Raw genomic sequence first — 6,897 nt, 5'->3', positions numbered from 1 at the left:
TATAGATATTTATTTCAGAGCTTGAGTTTTATCATCACTGTCCTCAAGCCTTGACAGTGAACTTGGCGCAGAGGGTAAGCCATTTCTTGGTCTTCAGCTTCTCATGCTTGTTGAGCTGGTGGCACGTGGCTCACGTCTTCTTGGCTGCAGGTCCAAGGCCTTGTACTTCTTGCCCTTGTAATATTTCTTGAGGTTTTCTTTCTGCATCTGGTTGATGACAGTGAGAACATGGGTGATGGATTTGTGGGCAACTCGGATCTTGGAGAGCTTGGACGCCGCGCGGCCCATCACTTTGGCTATGTGCAACTGTGACAGCTCCACCTTCAGGTCGTCCAGCTCTTTCAATAACTTCTTCCTGCGAAGATCCTGAGACTTAATCTTGGCCATAGTTGCAAAGGAAGCCGCCGCCTGCTCCGAGAGAAAGAGCTTTAATATTGAAATATTTTGTAAAATGTTTTCTAAAGTGTTGTATACAAAAAGAGCTAAATTTTTGGTGTACTTACATTGTTACAAACGGTATCATGCAAACATAATTAGCAATTCATTTTTAAATACATATAATGCAGTGAAGATTAAGCTTTCCCTTAAGCTTAATTATGATTGAACTCAAATTACTCAAGAGTGTGTAATACTATATTTGTAATATGTGACATAAATACTAGAATGTACTTTATTGAAGAGCACAGAGTCATTTTTGCAAGTTATAGCTTGTGTACAAATTCTCTTTTGCAAGTCTCTGTTTCTTAACCATCACCAAGGAGATATGTAGTGTGTATGCCATTCCAGATTGTGATGAAATAGGACACTGCAAGGTATTTCATTCCAAGCACATTTACTTTCCCATTACTTTACCCTGAAAAAAAGCTTGATGGGTCTGTTGTAAGTTAGTAATCCTGGCAAATCACAAGGCAAATGTGAAGAGAAAACAAAATTGAAGCTAGCCTACTCAACTTACTGAAATCCTGCCTCAAAATAGAAGTTGAAGCTCTGCGATGTAGCTCAGTGACTTGGGACTTCCAGGTTTATATTCCAGCATCAAAATTATTTTCATATAAACCACTACATGTTAATGTGCTCTTTTCATTTAATATGTAAAGATCTAAACCAAATGTGATGGTCCCAGGATCAGAAGAATCTAAAGAACCATACCTTTCATGTTGGGATTGGAGGACAACTTGAGTAGATTCTTTAGCAGTCTGAGATAGTTCTCTTAATATCTGTATTTTAATCTTAAGGCAGGGGAGATGGCTCAGTAGAATAAGCACTTGCCTGGCAAGTGCAAGGGCCTGAGTTCAATCCCCAGTTCTAAAAAAAAAAAAAAAAAAAAAAGGATAAAATTAAGAACATAAGCCTAGGGTGGAATAAATTCACTTGCAACTCATGGTTCTGTGGGTAAGGTAATAATCTTTTGTGGTACTATTTGTACAGAAATATACATATGCCTGCATCCTAAGACCTAATAGGGAATATTTATGTAAAGATGATTTAGTAGTAGACATCTATCCATGCACTAGTCACTCATCATGGCAGAAGGCAAGTGAGAAATAACCAGCACGTCAAGTGTTGAACTATAAAGAACAATGGTTGCCTCGCTGTTGCCTGCTTTTTTAACTGACGGCTGTCTCATGTCTGTTCTTTTCCTTGGGGATCTCACCTGCCAAAGGTTCTCACATTCAGAACCTAGCCATGACAATAGGCAAGGTCAGTAGGATGGTGAGGTGAGCATCCACCCTGCAGAGGCTGTGGAATGAGCACCAGCCAGAGAGAAAAATCCCCAAAAGAGTTTCAGTGTGCACATCTCTCAGCCTTGCTTTGATTATAGCCACTTTTTGGTGGTCTGGAAGCCTCTGAAAGACAGACGTGGTCTGTGCAGAGGCTGGAAATATTTTGAGAGCTGTGTAAGTGCTACACATGCAATCTCTCCCTCCTACCATAAATTAGCTGTGTGGGTGTCTTGGACTTTCTTCACTGTTTTCTGCCACATGGAGCAAAAAACAGACGCCTTTGTCTGCCCTTATCAGGGCAACTGCAACAGACTGAACAGGACCTGGAGTAGCAGCTCACCTCTGCGCATGTAATGTGGAGAGGCCCAGACAGTACAACCTCCCTGAACAATATCTCTGAAAGTGTTAGGCACCACCTCTGAGAGGAGTCCTGGGAGGCTCTACTTTATTTGCATACAAGACTTGCCATTCACCAGAAACTGGTGGTAAAGAAACCCCTAGCCCAAGGACGAAGGCCAGAAAGTCTGCTCCCTTCTACCCAGCACACAATGTACACGACCTACACAATTATGGAGAAGTGAAAGATGTGGAAACAAAGCAAAAAGTGCTTGCGATGGTGCCCGCGTGCTGCTGTGGCTGTGGGATGACAGGGCTGCTAGCAAGGAGTTAAGCCCACAGAACTTGTCCTCAATTGCTAGAATAGCCAGCACCCTGTCCTTCAACTGAGTTCTGAAAAAAGTAAAGAGAACAACCACACAGAGAGGTAAGCATATTTTGATGAACTAGTTATAATGTTTAGAGTTTTCATCAATTTTGGGTTAATCTTGGTGTAAGGTACAAGGAAAGAATTCATCTACAATCTTTTTCATGTGCCTATACAATTTTCCCCAGAGCCATTTGTTGAAATCACATTTTTTTGTTTCCCCATTAAATGGTATTGGCATGCTTATCAAAATCAATTTCCATAAAATTAAGGTATAATTTCTGAGCATTTTTTAATTCCACTGTCCTATATATAGATTTTTATGCTAGGGCCATAATGGCTTTTTTTTTTAACAGATTCTTTTTAAAGATAGATATAGACCTAGATGATATAGGTATAGACAATATAAATGATATGACATAGATATACATATGCACATAGATATTAGTTCTATTCAAATATTTTACTTTCTCCCTGATTATTCCAATTTTATAAGCTTACTTTCATAGCTTTTCCTTTAAACTACTTTTTCTGTTCAATTTGCTCGTTTTTCTCCTTTGCATTTTTCACTATGTAGTGTTCATATCATTCTTCTTGTCTGTCCATCTAACTGCCTTTCTTTCTCTGATGATTTGCTCTTTGTTTTTCCATTCCCTGAGCTTCTTGACTTTTGCTCTGTCATGGTTCACATCTTGTTTTCTTACATTATGTGCTCTGAACTTTGGATTGCTTCATTGTACTCATACCTGTCAGAATCATTACCTGTTATTCAAGTGTTTTGTTGATCATTTCTTGCGTATAATAAAAGTAGGCCACTGTGAGTACTGCAAAGTAGAAATCAGTATAAAGTTTTAGGTATTTTGTTCACCATAAAAAGAAGTAAACTAAAATGAGAATCTCTGAGAATCTTCTTTTACACAGTTTGAAAAGGGCATTGTGAATTAAGCCACCAGTCAAGGATGTTGCTATTCCTAGTCTGGAATGGGGTTTTACTTTGTGGTGTAGATTCAGAGGAAATACTGAAATAACATAGAACCTTCATAAAAAAGAGATGAGGACTTCTTGGGCTTTAACTCTTTACCTCTTCCTCACTATAAGGGAAGACATGTTTCTTTGCCTATCCTCTCTTACAATGTGTTGGAATGAGATCATATAAAACATCATATTGATGACCCCATGGAAAACTAATAGACTCTACCATTTCCCACTGACATCTCTAAAAGCTAGTCTTATTCCTTTGTTAAGCAGCCAGTCTGATTTTCTCTGTTATACCCCTTCAGCTCTTCCTGTGAGGCTGAGGTTTCCTATCCCCTTTTTCTTCCTTCTTAATTAAAGCTTTCCAGTTTTAACTTCCAAGCTGAGCATGTGGAGCACATCTGTAATCCCAGCATTCAGTAGGCTGAGACAGGAGGATCACCATGAGTTCAAGGCCAGCCTGGGCTACATAAGCAAGTTCACTGTCAGCCTGCACTACATGGTGAGATCCTGTTTCAAGACAAACAAATGAGCAAAACAATAATAATTTCCATTGCAGACTAGAGCAAGCTCTCAAACAAATCCTTTATGATTATTACAAACCATGATCCACTGACATGACACCCTGATAGAGAGCACAGCATGCACCAATGTGGCTGTGAGAAGGAGGTCCGAGAAGACAGCATGATGAGCACAGCGAGGGGGCTCCCACGTCCCTCCACCAGAGCAGCAGAAGGAACACTTGTCAGTACACACACTTCCTTCCCTTTGAATGGAGTCATGCTGCCTGTCAGTGAACACGATTTCCCCAAGCCTGAGACCTAGATACAGTTACCCTCTTCACTCCATCTCAGGTAAAGGTGATGCTTTTAGTGTAATTCTATTGCTTCTTACCTCAGTAGAAGATCTGATGGACTTTTAATTGATAATTAAGTAACAGTTCATGAACACAGAACATGTTGGTTAGGATGGGTAGAAATACTCTTAGGAAGAATAATGCAATAATGTACTTAGGTATAGAAATCCAAAATGAAAGTTTTAGGGAAAATCATGGAGGTAGAAGTGGGTGTGAGGCCGAGGAGATTCATATGGACATGTGTGGACATTTGCCTCACAGGTGTCACTTCTTGTGGTCACCTCTGAAGGAATCTGACAACCACAATCCTAGGGCAACTAGAGACCACCCAATTGCTCCCACCCAGCACAACTGGACTGGTGACTCATTTTCAAACCTGCTACTGATAGCAACCACCACTCCTGGACTTTCCGAAGCCTTGTCTTTGGACATCCTTGCTGCTTGTGCTTTCTCAACCCTTGTTGCTGGCAAGGAACCATAACCCTCTATTGGTAGCAGAAGCTTATGATTTGGCAAATGCAGAGGAGATGCTATCATACAGCAAAGACATGTGTGGTGGGGAGCCTGGGCAGCTCAGGCAAGTGCTGTACTCACACTGACAGAGGTAAGCTGGTTCCCAAAACTAACTTTCACTAATTGGTCTAATATGGACCAACCAGGGTCTTAAACTTTGTCTCTGGGGTGAGAAAAGGTTTGCATGTCTACAGGCACACTATATATATACAAGCAAAATTCCACAGAAGGTGACTTGCTGAGGTACACAGTGTGAAGGAAGCATGTAGCCATTTCTATAACCATCACCCATGCATGTCAGAACCTATGTCCCTGCCTACATCCTCATGTAACTATCCCTAAAATATAATACTATGTTCAGTGTTACAGATGAAACAGCAGCAGAATATAAGAGGTGGAGGTAGGAATGGACAGGGAAGTTTTTATTGAGTGCTATCACACTTTTCTGAGATAACATTTAATAGAACTCTACAGAATAAGAAAGATCCAGAGTAAAGGGCCAGTCAGCCAGCTTAACAGACTAAAGCGTCTGCTTAGGCAGAGCATAGGGACATGGGTTTCATCCCCAGCATGCCATGCCAGCCCCACCCCTGGGGCATGCTGAGATGGCAAGTGATACTGGGCGTGGTGGCTTGGACCTGTAATCTCAGTACTTGGGAAGCTGAAAACAGGAGGATCACTATGAGCCCAATCCGTGTAGTGAGACAGTGAACTAAACAAATAAAAAAAGAAAGAACCAGAAAGAGAGAGATCAAGCTAGATAGAAAAGCATTTCCTAAGTCTGTAAGGTAAAGAGGGTTCCAGGTACCCTGCATGGCAATATACACTCCCAAAGTCAGAAACACTAAAGCATGGGGTACACAAACTTCACATAGAGGTGCCAAGGGAAGCAGGAAACAACACTGAGGACAGTGGGCTCAAGTGAACTGAGTGTACCAGGGACAATAGGAGGCCTGGGTGGCAGAAGAGGGAGCAGGAGGAAGGAGATTCCAAGGAGGAACATCAGCACAGGCCTGTCACCAAAAGCTTACCTAGATACCTGCTGCCCCACCCTTCCTGGAATCTGCTGCCGCCCTCACCCCCAAGGCTCAGGGCTGCATAAACTCCACTGCCTCTGAAATCACAGCAGCTCAGTACATGAGGGGGTGCTTCCTGTCTGCAGAGCTAATGAGCCCTTTTCAAGGAACTCCTCTTCATTGCCTTGGTGTCTTTTTTTTTTTTTTTTTTATGAGACAGAGTCTCACTATGTAGTTCAGGCTGGCCTAAAACTCAGTATGAACTGCAGGATGGTTTTGAACACACAGTGATCATCCTGCCTGCCTCTACCTCCCATGTCCTGGGATTACATGCATGTGACATCATGCTATAGTATCTTATGTAGCATTCTTAATCTGATTTTGCTAAAATGTTTAATCAAAACTCCAACATTAAAGATCATTTTATGTTGATAGATGGGTGGAGCACCTTGCCAGTTAGCCTGCCTGACCCCAACCTAATGCACGCAAATACATGCACACAGTTACTGCTGGAGCCCAGGTTATCTCCAGACTTCCACTGTGACTCCAACTGGTTTTTAGAATGAGTTCTGTATGGGTTCCATCTTCCCATCCACCTAATTTCATTTATTTATTTGTTTGTTTATCTCCATAACAATTGAGAAACAAATAGCAATGAGACAGTTTCAAATCCGACTAATAGGACAGTTTCATTAATTAATTCATTGCATATTGCTGTCTTAGTGGTTATTCAGATCTTTTGTTTTTGTTTTTGGCGGAACCAGGAATTGAACTCAAGCCCTTATACTTGCCAGGCAAGCACTTATCTTCCTGGCAAAATGGCAGAAGCTATCTTCCTGGCAAAATGGCAGAAGGATTTTTTTGGCTCCAAATGCCTTCAGGGCAGGTTTGGCTGGCTTTGTGGGGATCGAACCACAGCAACCTGAGCCTGACAGCTTTGTTGAAGCAGCCACTTAAAGAATTGAGCTAAGGGGCAGCCCCCCCCCCCTTAGTGGTTATTCATTGTACAAAATGCAAACATGTTATCCTGCTTACAAACACTATTAGAAGAAATCTTTCTATTCATTGAATTAAGAGAATATAGCTGTATATCTAGCCTATTTTGAATAT

The 6,897-nt window shown here is 41.4% G+C and overlaps 1 pseudogene; it reads right to left on the bottom strand.

Moving 5' to 3' along the window:
* Positions 1-43: 43 nt before the first annotated feature.
* On the bottom strand, positions 44-387 carry LOC101589161 (annotated as a pseudogene).
* Positions 388-6,897: the final 6,510 nt, after the last annotated feature.

Source organism: Octodon degus, unplaced genomic scaffold, assembly GCF_000260255.1.
Source record: "Octodon degus isolate 3935 unplaced genomic scaffold, OctDeg1.0 scaffold00061, whole genome shotgun sequence".
In the NCBI taxonomy this organism is placed as follows: Eukaryota; Metazoa; Chordata; class Mammalia; order Rodentia; family Octodontidae; genus Octodon; species Octodon degus.
This window is presented reverse-complemented; position numbering and strand designations above follow the sequence as displayed.